Genomic DNA, 18378 nt, shown 5'->3' with positions numbered 1-18378 from the left:
AGATCGGATGACTCTAGGTTTGAGTCACCCACTTAGGTCTGGATAAATTACACCAATTCTCTGAGCCTCAGTCACTTCATCTACAAGAGAGGGCTTATTGCAAGGGTGAAAGTGCCATTAATAGGGTTACAATGCCTGTTGTAGCATCCAAGATACGTTTAGCTGTGAATATCGTTGTCATCACTACCGCTGTTAATACCAGAGTGGTACTAGCTATGGCTGGGATCGCTGAGGGAGAAGTACTCTCGGTGTGGATACGCTGAGTTGGGGGTGTCTGCCGGACATCCTAACAGAGACACCCGGAAATCTTGGATGGGGGTGTGGAGATCTAAAATTTGGATTTTGGTTTCTGCTCTCACGGTCCTCATGGTGCCACCAGATGCGCCGTCAGCATGCAGAAGGACACCAGCGAGTTTGTGGATCTGTACCTGCAGCGAAAATGCTCTGCCAGCAACTGCATCATCGGCGCCAAGGACCAAGCGTCCATCCAGGTGAACGTGGCCGAGGTTGACAAGGTGACAAGCAGGTTCAACAGCCAGTTTAAAACCTACACTATCTGCGTGGGCCTTCACAGGGTGGGGGAAGTCAGATGACTCCATTCTTTGACTGGCCAAGGCCAAAGGCATCCTCTCGAAGAACTTCTGACTGAAGAGGATCGCAGATGTGGAATGTTTGTCATAAATAAATAGTAATAAATAAATAAATATAATTGGATTTTGTTGAGCCATTGCAATAGGTGACCGTGGTGAAGGAGCTTGAGCATAAGAGAGTGGCTATAGTGATGGGCCATGGGGCTGAGGCCGGGAGGGGAGAGACAGAAACAGGAGGCTGAAAATGACATGGGTGAGGACTGCCGTGGAATTGACAGAAAGTGCAGTGGTTTTCAAAGGAGGAGAAAGCCTGAAGGCATTGAGTTCATGGTTGGGGTGCAGTACCGGTGTTTAAGGTTTCAAAGGGGTGAGAGAAGACAGCTGGAACCTTGAAGCTGACGCGGAGGAGAGGAGGACGTCACTGTGGAGGGGCTGGTACAACGCTGAGGCTGGGCTGTGGGACGGACCTTGCAGGGACCTAGAATCATGCCTGACTCGGATGGAGAGGGACAGAGAGGAAAACCTGTGCTCAAGTCTGATGGAAGTCAGGAGCTGGGCGGGTGTCTCAGGCACATTGGGGCTTTGAGAGGTAGAGCCAGGTGCTACTGACCTCAATGAGCAGGGGCCGTCTACACGGGCAGTCGACGGATGCTTCAGACACGCTATTCTGGAGCTGGGAGAAGCCCTTCCCTGCCTGGGACTTTCTGGTACGTGAAGCCTGGAAGAATGAAAAGTCATCACTGAAGGCTTGGAGGCTGTGTCTATGATATGTTACAAATAAATATAAATAGAGAGGAAATCTCGGAACTAAGGGTAATTTTTTTCAAGTTTTAAAATTTTTTGGATAAATTCTTATATATATATATCTATATATCTGAGCTGTTTAATAAATGTTTGCTAACTATCAGTAAATGGCATGTATCTACACACTACGCCTTGAAATTTTCTTTTTTTTTTTTTTTTTTTTTTGCGGTACGCGGGCCTCTCACTGTTGTGGCCTCTCCCGTTGCGGAGCACAGGCTCCAGACGCGCAGGCTCAGCGGCTATGGCTCACGGGCCCAGCTGCTCCGCGGCATGTGGGATCTTCCCGGACGGGAGCACGAACCCGTGTCCCCTGCATCGGCAGGCGGACTCTCAACCACTGCGCCACCAGGGAAGCCCGAAATTTTCTTATTTCTCTTCCTAATGTTGTTTTTGGAGTTGTCTTCTGTCTGATGTTGCCAGAAGAAAGCTTCATTTATTTCTAATTATTCTCTACACCAGAGTCATGGAGACATAAGTTTACTTGACGTTGCAAAAATGCTTCACGCAAAGATATAATCAGTCATCATGGGATCCTGAAAGACTTGCCTAAAATATCACCAAGGTCTTCCTCAGTTGTCCCCAAGCTTCAGGGCACAAAGGAATCTCCTTGAGTGCTTGTTTAACATGCTGGCTCCCATGCCTGACTCCAGCTTCCCCCATCAAATTCTGATTTGGAGGTAGGGAATGGGGTCTTAAGACTGTATTCTTAGCAATTACTTGTGACAGTCCAAGGACCACACTTTAAGATGCACCAACTTATCTTGAAAGTGTCTGTGATCAAAAAAGTCAGTCTTTTCCCCAACCTCTCGCTGCCAGGTTTGCGTTATGAAGTATGAGGGGGCTGACCTCAAGGTGACTGACTAATCTGTCAACACAATTCCTTGGGAAGATGCTCCGCTCGGCACCTCATTCCAATGTGATGGCACAAAGGCAGATCCTCTCACAGATTACGCCGCCAGTGCCAGGTCAGGCAGGGAGGGGATGGGAGTGTGACTTACTGATCACCTTGCCCTTTCAACATCTAATGGCCCGACCCACCACTGACCCCAGACCCATGGCCCAAAAAGCATTTGAAGGAATTTAGGAAAGTTGACAGAGGTACAAGGAAACAAAATAAGCACTGCTAATTTGTTGCCTAACAGAAGTAACTGTTAGGCAAAGTAAGATCTTTTAGGGATAATAGTCTTCTAATTCTTTGGGGGCATAGAATCGTCGCCATTTCTATCTTCACCATCATCACCAACCATCACAATAATCAATAGTTACTGAGTCCTCGTAAGACACGTCTTAGATTTATTATGGGAAAGAGACCCTGAGAGGTAGAATTTTCCATTGCATTTCCAGGCCTTTGGGCAAAAGGATTTTATCGAGCCATCTCTAAGGGTATCAAAATTATTCTTTAGTATCTGCACAGAAATGATATCTCCTTCTCATAGACATGAACGTCCTTCCATTTCAATTCATCTGAAGGTCTGTCGTACTTCCTTTAAAGACGTACTAGTACTCCAATGTGGATTTATCCATATTTATTTAATCAGTCCCTGCCAACGTAGATTTCATTTGTTGCAGGTTTTTTGCCATTTCAAGCAATTCCATAATGAACCAAGCCATGCCTATCTTGGCACATCTGAGCGATCATTGATGTGAGATCAACATCTAGAAGTGTAATTGCTAGGTCAAAGTGTATGGCCATTTAAACTTCTGGGAGGTATCTCTAATAGTCTTCGAAAAAGTTATGGTAGTTTATACTCATGACGATAGTGTGTGAAGAAGTACCTGTTTCCTCATGCCACTACTGGAGATTATACTTAAAACTTTTTCTGGCACTCTGATAGGTAGAAAACTTCATGTTTATTTGCACTCCTCTGATTTGCAGTGATGTGTTTATTAGTCATTTGTGTATTGGTATTCTGAGAAATGCCTAATCCTGTGTTAAACGTAAGAAAAAATTTTTAAATATTACACAGGTTGATTTTTATAATATTTAATTCTTAGAATAGTAAGCTTCATTACTGGGGAAAATGTATGATATGAGGGCACTGAATACCTCATTTTTCACCTATATCTCATAATTTGACTCTTATTTTAATAGAATAGAAGCCAATCATCTGGATGAATTTTTTTAAATGATTTGAGCACTGCTGAAATAACAATAAATTAAACAAATTAAGAATTGCAGGGTTTCCCTGGTGGCGCAGTGGTTGAGAGTCCGCCTGCCGATGCAGGGGACGCGGGTTCGTGCCCCGGTCGGGGAAGATCCCACATGCCGCGGAGTGGCTGGGCCCGTGAGCCATGGTCGCTGAGCCTGCGCGTCCGGAGCCTGTGCTCAGCAACCGCAGAGGCCGCAACAGTGAGAGGCCCGCGTACCGCAAAAAAAAAAAAAAAAAAAAAAAAAAAAAAGAATTGCAGTCTGAGCTCTTTCTGCTAGTCACCATGCTAGACATTGCTGCATGTTCTAGTATTGATGCTCCTTAACAATTCATTGATGTTGATCTGAACATTTCACCCTCACTTTAACGGAGAATTCTTTCCCTTTTCTACCGAGGAGATTAGGGAAATACAAAGATGGTTATAGTGATTCTTTCTGAGAATCCCAACCATGGTACAGCCTGACCAAGATCCCGCTTCTGACTGGGAGAGGCCATCTGGGAAACAGCTTGGATACTGCAACACTGGGATTTCCAATGACTTGTCAGTGACTTCCATCCAAAGACCATCAGGAACCCTCTTGGGATTGGACAAATTGGGTTCGTGTCCAGTTGCAAAGAGCGAGAAGACACACAAGGGGTTGCTGTCAGAATGGGGTGTCAGGAAGTATTGATCATAGAATTTGGGCTTGTGTTAGGTGATTTGAGGGAGGGTCCAAGGAAGCGGAGCTTTGCTCCAGATTGGACACTGTCAGGAAGCAGGTGTAACTCTATGATTGGGTATCTTGATAATTCTTGTCTATCAGGCAGGAGGATTAAGTTGAGACTAAAAGACAGGAGTCACTCATTAGCCAGGATGGAGATGTTTGGTCATTTTTGTGTCCTGGACAGTGTTCTTGCTTTGTCTGTGTTGAAACATAATGACAGAGTGGTCTTGTTTCTGTCTTGATCCATTGTGGTCACAGGAGTCTTGTCCGATGTGTGTGTTGTGTGAAACTATTCATGTTTAACAGGAGGACACCACAACCCAGCCGTGGGTGCCAGCCCCCAGACCAGGGGCCGCTTTTCACTTTCTCAGGCAATTTCAGGACATTGAAAAGAATACCATCTCCTGAACTGCAGCATAGAGGTTGCCCTCTTTAGAACCCCATTCTCTTTCTCTTCAGGTGTGTAGAGGCCATACGGCCCTGTAATGGAGAATGTGGACTCTGGTCCCAGGCAGCTGGGGCTGGAATCCTGCCTCTGCCACTTATTAGCCACGTGAGACCCTAAGCAAGTCACTTAACCCTTCTGCGCCTCATTTTCCTCATTTACAGAATGGGGGCGGGGAATAAAAAGGATCTGTGTTGTAGGGTTATGGTGATGCTGTCAGGACAGTAACCAGCACAGAGGACGTGCTCTGTTGTTACCAGCATCCCCAACTGTCCAGCCAATTCTCTGTCCAGCCTGGCTGACTGTAGAGCCTCCAGCTGTTGTCATTTCTAGTGCTGTGTCCCATTCCCTGTCTGGGCTGCGCGCGCGTCCACGCTGGTCTCCTTAAAAAGTCCCTTTCATCGTGTTACTGTTGAGTGGCGGGTTCCACACTCACTCTCATTCATTGAGTACATCCCTGTTTGTACTATGCGTCAGGCATCGCGCTGAGCGGACCCAGCACAGCATTTTACTCCTTTCTCCTGCCAGCCAGGCATTTTCAACCCCCAGCTGACCACTCGAGAATATAAGGAACTTACCCAAGGACACAAGGCTGGTAAGTGGTAGAGCTGGGATCAAATGCGAAGTCATCTGACCTTTAAACTCTTTGCACTTGGCCTCCCGTCTGAAAGTCCACACTCTTTAGCGTTGTGGGCCTTCAGTGTCCTGCCCCAGCCTGCTCTTCCAGCTTGACCTTGAAAAATCCCCCAAACAACCAAAGAGCGTTGTGGAGGATCCAGCATCCACAGGTCTGGTCTGGAAGGCTGAGAGAACGTCGAGAGGCAAAAGGCAGTTCAAACCTTTTGAGGAAGTAAATAATGCATAACTGGGCTTCCCTGGTGGCGCAGTGGTTGAGAGTCCGCCTGCCGATGCAGGGGACGCGGTTCGTGCGCCGGTCCGGGAAGATCCCATATGCCGCGGAGCGGCTGGGCCTTTGAGCCATGGCCGCTGAGCCTGCGCGTCCGGAGCCTGTGCTCCGCAACGGGAGAGGCCACAGCAGTGAGAGGCCCGCGTACCGCAAAAAAAAAAAAAAAAAAAAAAAAAAAAAAAAGCATGACTAATGGAAATGGTATCAATTAAGTGACAGATGTCTGCTGGAATGTCATAAACGTTCAGAGAAAAGGGATGTGGGCAAGCACGAGCGGACAGGAAGTGGTTCCCACCAGAGGTCAGAGAGTGGCTGAATCTTCAGAGAAAAGCCAGATTTGGGCAAAAGGAGGCTCTTCATTTAAGACTGGGTCCCAGGCCACATCTCTGCCATGTCTTCAGGCCCTGCTCTGTATCAGATGGTCCTGCCTCTGAACCCCTACATGTGCTGGTTCCTTCTTCCTCCTTCCTCCCCTGACCAGGTTATAAAGTGCTAGACGGCAGGAACCTTGCGTTTGTCATCTTTTATCATCACTCCAACAACACTCCCTTCCTACTACTATACACACAACACACACACACACAGCGTCTAACACATGCCTCGCTCACCTAAGGCAGTCGTGTATGAAGCCGAAGGTCCTGCATTCTTATCCCAGTTTAACAATTTCCCTGGCTCTTTTGGCTTCTTTACTCGGGTACTGTGCACAGCCACCACTGTGTACCAATCCCAGGCCGGCCGATTGGCCGTCTGCCCTTGTACGAGTCCCTGGAAGCCTCTGGGCCTCAGCTCTCTCCTCTACAAAGAGCTGGGGGGTAGCCCAGCCAGGATTTCCTTCCAGAGGAGCATGAGAATCCTAAGAATTACCCATGAAGCTTGCTAAAAGGTAGATTCCCAGGTTAGCTCCCTCTCCCAGAGATTCTGACACAGAAGGTGGCAGCAGAAATCTGGGTTTTAATGCGCATCCCGGGGGACTCTGAAGCAGACGGTCACGGCACTGCCCTTGGAGACCCTGTTTGGAGGGCTGGTGAAGGCATCCATGTGGGGACAGACCTCTCTGATGCACAAACACGACTTAATTTTCAGAGCCGTCCACTTGGAAGCTAATGACCCGGTTGTGAGCGCACAGGGAAAATCTAGAAGAGCCTCCAGCGTCCCCCCCACCTCCCGAAGATGCTTCCGATTCCGATGGGCTCCGCGGATCTGCTTTTGTTTGTTTGTTCTTTGCGCGAAGGGGTTTCTATTTCTGCTGAGGGCCTTCCCGGCTCAGATACCCGGTTTGGGAAAAGCAGCGTTTGCTAAGCCCTCCGAGGCTCCTGGCTCCCGGAGGGGGATCAATGTCCCCACCGCTCTAGGAGGAGCCTTTGTAGTGTCGACTTGCTGTTTGTGCTTCAGGCGCTGGGGGAAGGTTTGCTCCTAATTAAAGGCATAAATGCTTTAATCCTCGGCCTGAGGGCTTCCCAGAGCGCATTAGCCGAATTAGGAAGGAAATGGATTGTAATCCCTTTAATATCAGCCTGGAGGAACTCGAGGGCTTCTGGTTTGGGAGAAGAATTTCCTCCTGTGATTTAACAATATTAACATGCAGAATTTGCATAGACAGAAACTTGGGGCTCAGCTTTCCCTTCAGGGAAAGCCAAGAGGAGTTTCTCTCAGATGAATGAAGGTTGCAATAATTAAGCTCCTACAACATACCAGAGCACTGTGCGTGTCTTTCTCCTTTAGTTTCCCATCCAGTCTGTGAATATGTATTTTATCAGTAAGGAAATAAAGACGACTTGCAGCAACATGGATGGACCTAGAGATTATCATACTAAGTGAAGTAAGTCCGACAGAGAAAGACGAATATCATATGATATCACTTATACGTGGAATCGAAAAAAAGAAAAGATACAAATGAACTTTACAGAACAGAAATAGACTCACAGACACAGAAAACAACTCATGGTTACCCAAGGGAAAGGGGGGGGGATGAATTGGGAATTTGGGATTAACAGATACATACTACTAAATATATATATAATAAACAACAAGGACCTACTGTATAGCACAGGGAACTATATTCAATATCTTGTAATAACCTAAAATGGAAAAGAATCTGAAAAAGAATATGTGTGTGTGTGTGTGTGTATAACTGAATCACTTTGCTGTACACCTGAAATATTGTAAATCAACTATACTTCAGAAAAAAAAGAAAGAAAGAAAGGGAAATAAAGATGTAGAGGTGAATATCCTCACGGAGGAAGGAGGCAAGGATTTTTTGAGAGCCTTTGGTGTGCCCTGTGCTCTGTATACACTATTTATTGAATGCTGTCCAGATAATCTATTTGTGTGTGCTTTTTCTTTTTTTTTTTTTTTGCGGTACACGGGCCTCTCACTGTTGCGGCCCCTCCCGTTGCGGAGCACAGGCTCCGGACGCGCAGGCTCAGCGGCCATGGCTCACGGGCCCAGCCGCTCCGCGGCATGTGGGATCTTCCCGGACCGGGGCACGAACCCGTATCCCCTGCCTCGGCAGGCGGACTCTCAACCACTGCGCCACCAGGGAAGCCCGATGATTACCATTTTTGCCACGATACGTGAGAAGGCTTTCCCTTTATAGGATCACGCTAAACACCAGTGCTTTCATAGGGAATCATGTTACAATGCAGATTCTGGTTGAGTCAAGGATGGGGAGGAGACCTGCGTTTCCAGCAAGCTCCCAGGTGAAGCCAGTGCTGCTAGGAGATAGTTCACGCTTGAGGAATGACGCTATACGCAATACTCTGCCTCTTCCTTTCCACACATCTTTACTTATAGATCTAATTATTTTTAATGACTGCCTGATATTCCACTGAATTGATGGATTATATCTATTAAACTATTTCCTTATTGGTGGATAGTCACGCTTTTCCAATGTCCTCCCAACAAATAATGCTGCAATAACTATTCATGAACATGTATCTTTACAAATGATGCTTTGATTTCTGTAAGGCAGAATCATACAAGTGGGATTTCTGGGTCAAACCCTATGGGTATGTCGTGTTACTAGATACCACCAGAACAGCCCCCTTCCTATCAGCAGTGAGTATGAGTGCCTCTTTTCCCATCTCCTCACCAGCATAGGGATCTTTAAAATTTTTGCCAATTTGATAAGATGGAAAATGGTATCTCATCATGGTTTTAATTTGGCTACTAGTGAGGTGAAGGATCTTTTTTTTTTTTTTTTTTTTTTTTGCGGTACGCGGGCCTCTCACTGCTGTGGCTTCTCCCGTTGCGGAGCACAGGCTCCGGACGCGCAGGCTCAGCGGCCATGGCTCACGGGCCCAGCCGCTCCGCGGCATGTGGGATCCTCCCAGAGCGGGGCACGAACCCGTGTCCCCTGCATCGGCAGGCGGACTCTCAACCACTGCGCCTCCAGGGAAGCCCAAGGATCTTTTTTATATCATTAGCTATTGGATCTTTCTCCCTTGAGTTATCTTTTTTCTCATCAATTTACGGAGCTTTACCTAGCACATGCTTCAAATACGTTCTCTCTCGAGTTTTAAATATAAACATTTAAGTGTGTAACCTGAATGTATTTTTCTCTAATATAAAATTCATAATACTTGCATTAGAAAATGTTGTAACGTGAAGAAAGGTTTGAAGAAGAAAAAGAAACTGCGTATAATCACGCTGCTCAGTCAGTGACAACTTCTGTTGACATTTTGACGCCCAGGGTGGCAGGGTAACAGTTAAATCTTTGGGCTGTGGAGTCAGACAAAACTGGAGTTCCACCCACACCTACATTTACAACTTACCAGGTGAAGGGTATTCTAGAAAGTTATTTCATCTCTCTGAACAGCAATTTTCCTCATCTGTAAGAAGTATTAATAATGGTCATATCTTTGAGTGAACACAGCGTCTATGATATAGTTCGTGCTCTGTGAGATCTTTTATATGTATATTTTACTTATTTACAGGCATATTTACAAATCATACACTGAATACGTAATTGTTGCATTAACTATAAACAGTGCTACTCAACCTTAAAACCTTATAAATATTATTGAATGAACATACCATAATTACTGTTGTTCAACATCTGAGTTTCCAATGATGTATTTTCTCTTACAAATAAGGCTGCAGAATAAACTTTTTTCTCCAATTAGGTAGAAAAAGAGAGATAAAGCTACTGGGTCAAAGTGTATGAATAGGTTCTTGATACATATTACCGAACCGCTTTCTCAACAGGTGTATTTTTGAAATTTTATTGAAGTATAGTTGATTACAATGTTGTGTTATTTCTGCTGTACAGCAAAGTGATTCCATTATACATATATATACATCTTTTTTCATATTCTTTTCCATTATGGTTTATCACAGGATACTGAATATAGTTCCCTGTGCTCTACAGTAGGAACTTGTTGTTTATCCATCCTATATATAATAGTTTGCACTGCTAATCCCAAACTGCCAATCCATCCCTCCCCACTCCCCCAACCTCTTGACAACCACAAGTTTGTTCTCTATGTCTAAAAAGGTGTATTTTTAATATTAAGGGATCATTACTAATTTTGTTAGGTGTGATCATGGCATTTTGATTATGTTAGAGATACTTCATTTTGAAATATTTACAGGAGAGATGATATCTAAAATTTACTTTAAAATGCTTTAGCAAAAGAAACAGCATTAGTAGGATGAAGAATAATCAGTGAAACAATTTTAGTGACAAAATAAAAGTTGACCTGGGTGATGGGTGTGTGGAAGTTCATTATCCTACTCTCTCTACTTTTGTGTATGTTTGAAATTTTCCATTATAAAACATTAGATCAGAAAGGAAGGGAGGGAAGGTGGAGGAAACGGAAGAAAAGAAAGGAAAGAAGGAAAAAAGAGGGATGCACTCCTTTTGACTACCCCTAGCCATTTATAAGTGTGTCTAATTCATGATATTCTTGTCATCCTCACTATCCTGATTAAGAAAGAAAAAGAAAGAATGAAAAAAAGAATGAAAGAAAGAATAAAAGAGAGAAAAAAGAAAGAGGAAGGAAGAAAGGGAAAGAAAAGAAGGAAGGGAGGAAGGAAAGAGAGAGGAAGACTGAAAGAAAGAATGAGAAAAAATCTGTTAGTTTGATAGTATAGCCTTTTTGATCTATGGTGAGGTTGAACAATTTTGCAAATGATCTTTATCTCTTTATTGAAGTACAGTTGATCTACAATATTATAGTTGATTTCAGGTATACAGCATAGTGATTCAATATTTTTATAGATTAGGCTCCATTTAAAGTTATTATACAATGCTGGCTATACTCCTTGTGCTGTACATTACATCCTTGTAGCTCATTTATTTTATACATAACAGTTTGTACTTCTTAATCCCTTACTTCTGCCTCTTGCCACTCCCCCCTTCCTCTCCCCACGGGTAGCCACTAGTTTGTTCCCTATGTCTGTGTGGTGTGTGTGTATATGGATACAATGGAATATTACTCAGCCGTAAAAAAGAATGAAATTTGCCATTTGCAACAACATGGATGGACCTGGAGGGTCCATCCCTCCAGGGGATGGACCTGGAGGGTCCATCCCTCCAGGGACCCTTCACTATTATGCTTAGTGAAATAAGTCAGACAGAGAAAAACAAATACCGTATGTTATCACTTATATGTGGAATCTAAAAAATATGCAAATGCGTGAATATAAGAAAACAAACAGACTCACAGATCTTTATCTATCTCTTCATCAGTTGTAAAATGATTTCTTGCCTGTGTGTTCCCATCTCCTTTATCTGTTACAATCCTCAGTGGATCTCCTTTTTTTTTTTAAACTATGCTATTTTTTTAAAATAAATTTATTTATTTATATTTTAAATTTGTTTGGCTGTGATATATCTTCATTGCTCTGCACGGGCTTTCTCTAGTTGCGGCGAGTGGGGATTACTCTTCGTTGCAGTGTGCGGACTTCTCATTCTGGTGGCTTCTCTTGTTGTGGAGCACAGGCTCTAGATGCCTGGGCTTCAGTAGCTGTGGCATGTGAGCTCAGTAGTTGTGGCTTGCGGGCTCCAGAGCACAGACTCAGTAGTTGTGACGCACAGGCTTAGTTGCTCCACAGCATGTGGGATCTTCCTGGACCAGAGCTCAAACCCCTGTCCCCTGCATTGGCAGGCGGATTCTTACCACTGTGTCACCAGAGAGGTCTCTTAGTGAATCTCTTTTATCCATGGTGCCTTCCAAGATGTCCAGAAAAAAAGTATCTGCGAATGAAATTTCACTACTTCTCAATACTTGTTAATAAATAATATTTTCTTTCCAGTGTTGAGTCAGGTAGATCAGCTGACCATTTGAAACATAGTTACTTCCACAAAATGACTTCGTTGAGGTAAAAACATTAATAACAATAGCTACCCTTTATCAATCACTTATCAGACGCCAGGCTCTGTGTTGCACACATCACGGGCATTATTTCATCCTCACGCACAAATAAAGAAACAAAGGTTCAGGGAAGTAGGTTAAGTGCCCGGCCCAAGGCCACACATGGCAAAGCCAGAATGTGAATCCCAGATTTATCTGAGTCCAACCCCAAGGTTTCATTTTGGGAATGTCATGTGTCCTTCTCTTTTTTCTGAATAAATGATGGAAAGCCCCTTAATACCATCGTTGTTTTGCTCCTTTATGTCCAAATTTCCTTGATAAACCACCCATTGGTGTGAAAAACTGCCTGGACCAATAAGATGGGCCAATGCGAGGGGTCTTTCAGGAGCTCTTAATCCGAGGTGTTCAGGAGGTCATAGCCTTTATCTCAGCCTTACAAGGGGTGTGAGTGGCTGTGCTTAAGATAGAAAATGGATCACCCAGACATGCCTGGACAGCACCATGGGAGTGGAGAGGGCAAGAAGGTTAGCTGGGCCCTGGGTCCCTTGGAGCAGGAGAGGACAGTGGAGGGGAGCCCAGGAGGGATCTGCTCAAGAGACAAGGATGAGACCCCAACAGGCTGCATTTGAGGTGCTTGCCCACAGAGAGGCCCGAAGGCTGATAAACTGGTCTCTGTCTTGGCAACAGCCACTAGAGTCCCAAGATCCTGCCTCATAAATCTCTGAATTGGCCCTCTGTCCAGAGGCCACTGCAGAAGCATCCAGCTAGCACCCAGGAGCGCCCCCTGCAGGTCCTCCCGTATTCCACCCAGAGGAATCGGAACACACGACAGATTATTTCTCATCTCCCTGCATAACCGCCCCTATGGGGTTGCCACTGCAAAGGCCCTTCGTATGTGGCATCAACCTTTCCAACACACACACACACACACACACACACACACACACACACACACACACACACACACACTTCCCACCTCTGTGCCTCTTCACTTGCTGTCTGTCTGCTAGAAAGCCCTTCTGTTTCCCCCAGCTGCATTTCTGTCTCTTCCAAAAAAGCCTGTCTTGATAATCTCCTGTCCCCATCAGTTTGGGTTCCCAAGTCCCTTCATTGCTCCATCCCTTAGAGAAGTGCTGTGAGGATTACATGAGTGAACTCCTAGAGCCTGGCAAACAGCGAAGTCTCAGTAATTGTAAGACATTTTTCCTTTTTATTCTCTTTAGAATTGTTACTGTCTTCTTTATCCCCGAGAGTATTTTACTTAGCTTGGTGGCTCCTGGCACCTGGCACATAGCAGGTGCTCGATAAACATTGGAGGGATGAATGGTGGAGACGGGGTTTTCCAAGGGGAGGCACAGGAGTGAGGTGGCCCCGGGCCTGACCTCCGGGCATTTCAGCAGCTGCTCACCAACCTCTGGCCTCCAGCAGTGTCAGGCTCCAGGTGAGCTTGTGCGTCCACCTTCAGCCAGGGAAGTTCTCTGCCCCTGGCCGTGTCAGGTGAAGTTACCTGGGCAGACGTTCCCAAGGATGGCCCACAACTTTGCCCACTGAATTCTACTCTCTACCAATCAGAGTCATCTTTGGGAAGAGCAGATGGTGGGAACTCCAGACTGGGTTTGGTGCCCCCCTCCGCCCCCGCCCCGTGCCTTCCCAGTCCTGAAGCTACCCTGGACTGTCTGACCAACGGACCCAGGAGAAGCGTGCTACGGGTCAACAGATATTTCAATATTCTCAGCAGAAGACTCTTAGCTCCTTGCTTAGTTATTCCTGGGGCAGAACATGCCTGGATGCCAGCAGCCACCCCATCTGTCTTCATCCATCTGCGTTTTTAGAGCTGCCTGAGGTCCCTGAGCATAAGGGTAGAGCACAGAACCTGGAGCAGGGGCTGTGGAGGTGCACCCAGTGTCAAGCCAGGCACATGCCCTATCTTAGCAAATACCCATCATAACCATTGAGATAATCCAGCTGTGACCCCACTTTAGAGACGAGGAAACTGAGGGATCAGGTGATTTGGCCAAATGTCACAGGACTTGAAGCTTGGCTTCTTTCTTCCGTGAACTCTCACTTCCATGAAAACCTTCAGTTTTCTCATCAGTAAAATGAGGATAATTACTCCCACCTTACAAGATACAAACAAGAATGTACATGATAGCACAGGGAACTATACTCAATGTCTTGCTATAATTTATAAGGGAAAAGAATCTGAAAAAGAATATATATATATGTATGTATAACTGAATCACTTTGCTGTACACCTGAAACTAACACAACATTGTAAGTCAGCTATATCTCAATTAAAAAAAAAATAGGGCTTCCCTGGCGGCGCAGTGGTTGAGAGTCCGCCTGCCGATGCAGGGGACACGGGTTCGTGCCCTGGTCCGGGAGGATCCCACATGCCGCGGAGCGGCTGGGCCCGTGAGCCATGGCCGCTGAGCCTGCGCATCCGGAGCCTGTGCTCCGCAACGGGAGAGGCCACAACGGTGAGAGGCCTGCCTACTGCAAAAAAATAAATAAATAAGCAGGTGTACTTAAGAGAAAAAAAAAGAATGTACACGAATGGACTTTTAAAATTTTTTGGTAAAAGTTAATAAAGCGTTTTGCTGCACTTGCTTGAAGACTTGCCACTGCCCGGCCCTGTGTCCCCCATCCCCACCATGACGTCAACCTGATGGGATGTTTTTGTCATTCCTTGGCCTGGGGAGGGGCCCCGATGATGAGACTGCAGAAGCAGGACTGGGAGGCTCCGAGATAATGCTAACAGCCCTTACATGTGTATATTCTTCAGAGTTTACAAAACACAGCCGCAGATGCTATCTCCTGCGATGCTCATTTCATCTCCAGGAGTTCTTACCCTCATTTCACAGAAGGATAAGTAACGAAGGCCAGGTGGGGATGCAGAGCCCAGGCTTATATTGCAGTGTGCCCTCTTCTGGATCAAGTGGCCACCCACTGCTGATCGTGAACTCTGAAGACATGCCTAGCAGGCGATCACATCTGAGCACCTTGATAAAATGCCGATTCCTCAGCCCCACCAGGTGTGGACGGAGGGTCACTAGGTCTGGAGCAAACTCCAAGCATCTGCATTTTTATCCAGTTCACCTGGAGGTTGGGTCACTGGTGCTCTGAGAAGCAGCAGAAGAGGCTGCAGAGTTCCTGGAAGTCTCAGTGGCAGACAGTAGTAAATCTCTGCTGGAGATAAATTACGAAGTGGGTGTGCAGGGGTTGGCATGGAGGGGGTGGAGGTGGATCAGAGCAACACCTATTTTTTTTTGCTGCACTGCCAGGCTTGTGGGATCTTTGTTCCGCCACCAGGGATTGAACCCGGGCCCTTGGCAGTGAAAACGCCAAGTCCTAACCACTGGACTGCCAGGGAATTCCAGCACCTATTTAAATATCTCAAGAGTGTCTTGGCTAAGCAACAAGCCAGAAAGTGTGCATTAATTTCCAAACATCAAAAAATATGTATATCTCACTTATAAGAAGTACTTAGTGTAGTTAGACTCATAGAGACAGAAAGCAGTATGGTGGTTGCCCAGGGCTGGGAGAAGGGGGGAAGGTGATGATGAAAAAGTTCGAGAGATTGGGCCTTCCCTGGTGGCGCAGTGGTTGGGAGTCCACCTGCCGATGCAGGGGACACGGGTTCGCGCCCCGGTCCAAGAAAATCCCACATGCCGCGGGGCGGCTGGGCCCGTGAGCCATGGCCGCTGAGCCTGCGCGTCCGGAGCCTGTGCTCCGCAACGGGAGAGGCCACAACAGTGAGAGGCCCGCGTAGCACGAAAAAAAAAGTTCGAGAGATGGATGGAGGTGATGGTTGCACAAAATGTGAATATACTTAATGCTACTGAACTATACACTTAAAAGTGGGTGAAATGGTCAATTTTATGTTATGTGTATATTTCATCACACACACACTATATATATACATATATATATATATCAATATATATGAAAGGGAATCTGTGACTAAAACCTGGAAACTATAAATTTAAAAAATTAGCACATTGCCTACATAATAATTCAAATTTCTGCATGGGAAAAATACCATAAACAAAATCAAAAGGCAAAGAACAAACTGGGAAAATATTTGTAACACAAATGACAAAAGCATCCGAGTCCCTTACACACCAAGAAGAAAAAGGCCAACAATGCAGGAGAAAAATTATTATTATTTATTTATTTTTTATACAGCAGGTTCTTATGAGTTATCCATTTTATACATATTAGTGTCTACATGTCAATCCCAATCTCCTAACTCATTCCACACACACACCCCGTGGCTTTCCCCCCTTGGTGTCCATATGCATGTTCTCTACATCTGTGTCTCTATTTCTGCCCTGCAGACCGGTTCATCTGTACCATTTTTCTAGGTTCCACATGTATGCGTTAATATATGATATTTGGAGAAAAATTATTTTTGAAATCAAAGATTTACTTATTTAACAAATATTTTTTAACAGTATATGCTAGGCACACGTCTAAATGCTGGGAATACAGCAACAATAAAAATAATAATAAGACAAAGAGATTCCATACCAGATGGGAAAAATGACAATAAACTAAATAAGGGAAGTATATAATATGTTGGAAAGTAACAAGTGACCTGGAGAAAAGTAAAGCGAGCACAGAGGGTAGGAGGGCTGAGACCTGGGCACAGCCTAAATAGGTCCGTCAGAGCAGAGCTCACTGAGAAGGCAACTTTTGAGCAAAGCAGGAAAGAGGACAGAGACCTTCTCACGGGATGAGTGGGACCTACTGACCAGGCCAAGGCCCTGAGGGGGACGGGCCTGGGAGGCCCGTCAGGGCAGCAGAATGAGGTCAGAGAAGACACGTAGGACTGTCCACAGACCGCTGAGTCGTTGCAAAGGCTCCGAGCCTTATTCCAAACGAGCCGGGGGCCACAGGGAAGTAACGAGCAAAGGGATGACATAACCCGACTTCTGTTTTAAAAGGATGACTTTAGGGGCTTCCCTGGTGGTCCGGTGGTTAAGACTCCGCACTCCCGGTGCAAGGGGCACGGTTCGATCCCCAGTTGGGGAACTAAGATCCCGCATCCCGCATGCCGGCACAGAGCGGCCAAAAAAATAAAAATAATAATAATAAATAAAAGGATGACTTCGGCCGCTGGGTTGGGAAAACCCTGGGAGGGCAAAGGCAGAAGCCGAGAAGTCGATTAAGATAATCCAGACAAGAGTTGGTGGCGACTTGGACCAGAGTGGCAGTTGCGAGGGGGGTTTGGTGGGAAGAGATGGGTCTTGGGGGCGTGTGAAGGTCCAGCCAATGGGATTTCCAGCAGATCGGGGGTGCGGAGGGCGTGTGAGAGCAGGAGAGGCAGCAGTGAGGACTCCGGTTTTGGGTTTGTGCAAACTGGAAAGTTGAGCGACTGCTCATTGAGTTGGAGAGGACAACAGTCAGAATGGGTTGGGAGGGAAGACCAGTTTGGCTTTGGAAATGTTAAGTTTGAAACTCCAGGAGGACATCCGATTGTGGATTTGAGGAGGTGGTTGGCTACGTTGGGGGAGAGAGGTCGGCACAGAGGTCAGGGGCGGCTGGAGACAGAAACGTGGCAGTTAAGAGCCTACGGATGGTACTGCAAACCAGGGCACCTGACCCCATTGGCAAGGCATGGAAGTAGCCCAGGGACTGAGGTCTAGGTCCAGGCTGAGAAGTCACGGAGATGAGGAGGCGCGGGGAGGCGCTGGGAGGCGGGAGGAAAACCAGGGGAGTGGGCGTTCTGGAAACCCCAAGAAGAGAGGTGTCAGCGAGGAGGGAGCTCTCAGTGGACCGGCTGGGCCAGATGCCGCCGCTGGGCCTGGAAGCATGAGGCCTGAGGACGAAACTCTGGGCGCAGTCACAAGGTTATGGTGACCTGGCAAGGAGCCTGGGCGTGAATGGGGGAGAAGAGAGGGTGGGCAAGTGGGAATGAGGCAGAAGAAATGGGGGGGGAGGGAGATGGGCAAAGACATGGAAAGTTCACAGAAAAAGAAATATGCATGGCTTTTAAACAATGGAAAGATACTGAACTTCATAATCAAACAACAGAGGGAATTCCCTGGTGGTCCAGTGGTAAGGACTCCGCACTCTCACTGCCGAGGACCCAGGTTTGATTCCTGGTTGGGGAACTAAGATCCCGCAAGCCACGTGGCAAAAACCAAACAACGGCGGGGGGGAATTCTTTTTACATCTATCAGATCAGGAGAGATTAAACATTGATACTACACTGTGGAAACCCAGAGAAGCCAACTGTCACCCATCGCTGTTAGGACTTGGTATTAGTACAGCCTTTCTGTTCAGTAAACTTAGACTTCAACCCAGTAATTCTGCTCCTAGGAATTTGTCCCAATGGACAGAGTCACATGGATCTCAGTGATTATGTACAGGCATAATCACAGCATTATTATTTATAATAGCAAAGCCCTGGAAGAAATCCAAATGTCCACCAACTGGCCATCAATGGAACACAA

The 18378-nt window shown here is 46.1% G+C and overlaps 1 non-coding gene and 1 pseudogene across 1 annotated transcript; both read left to right on the top strand.

Annotated features, from left to right (window-relative positions):
* Positions 1-365: 365 nt before the first annotated feature.
* LOC101282203 (40S ribosomal protein S21-like) lies at positions 366-660 on the top strand (annotated as a pseudogene).
* A 17303-nt stretch (positions 661-17963) lies between these two features.
* TRNAE-CUC (transfer RNA glutamic acid (anticodon CUC)) lies at positions 17964-18036 on the top strand. Its single transcript has one exon. It is a non-coding gene; the product is annotated as a tRNA-Glu (tRNA).
* The last annotated feature ends 342 nt before the right edge of the window (positions 18037-18378 follow it).

Source organism: Orcinus orca, chromosome 13, assembly GCF_937001465.1.
Source record: "Orcinus orca chromosome 13, mOrcOrc1.1, whole genome shotgun sequence".
Lineage (NCBI taxonomy): Eukaryota > Metazoa > Chordata > Mammalia > Artiodactyla > Delphinidae > Orcinus > Orcinus orca.
Note: the sequence above shows the minus strand (reverse complement) of the source record. Positions and strands in the feature narration are given on the sequence as shown.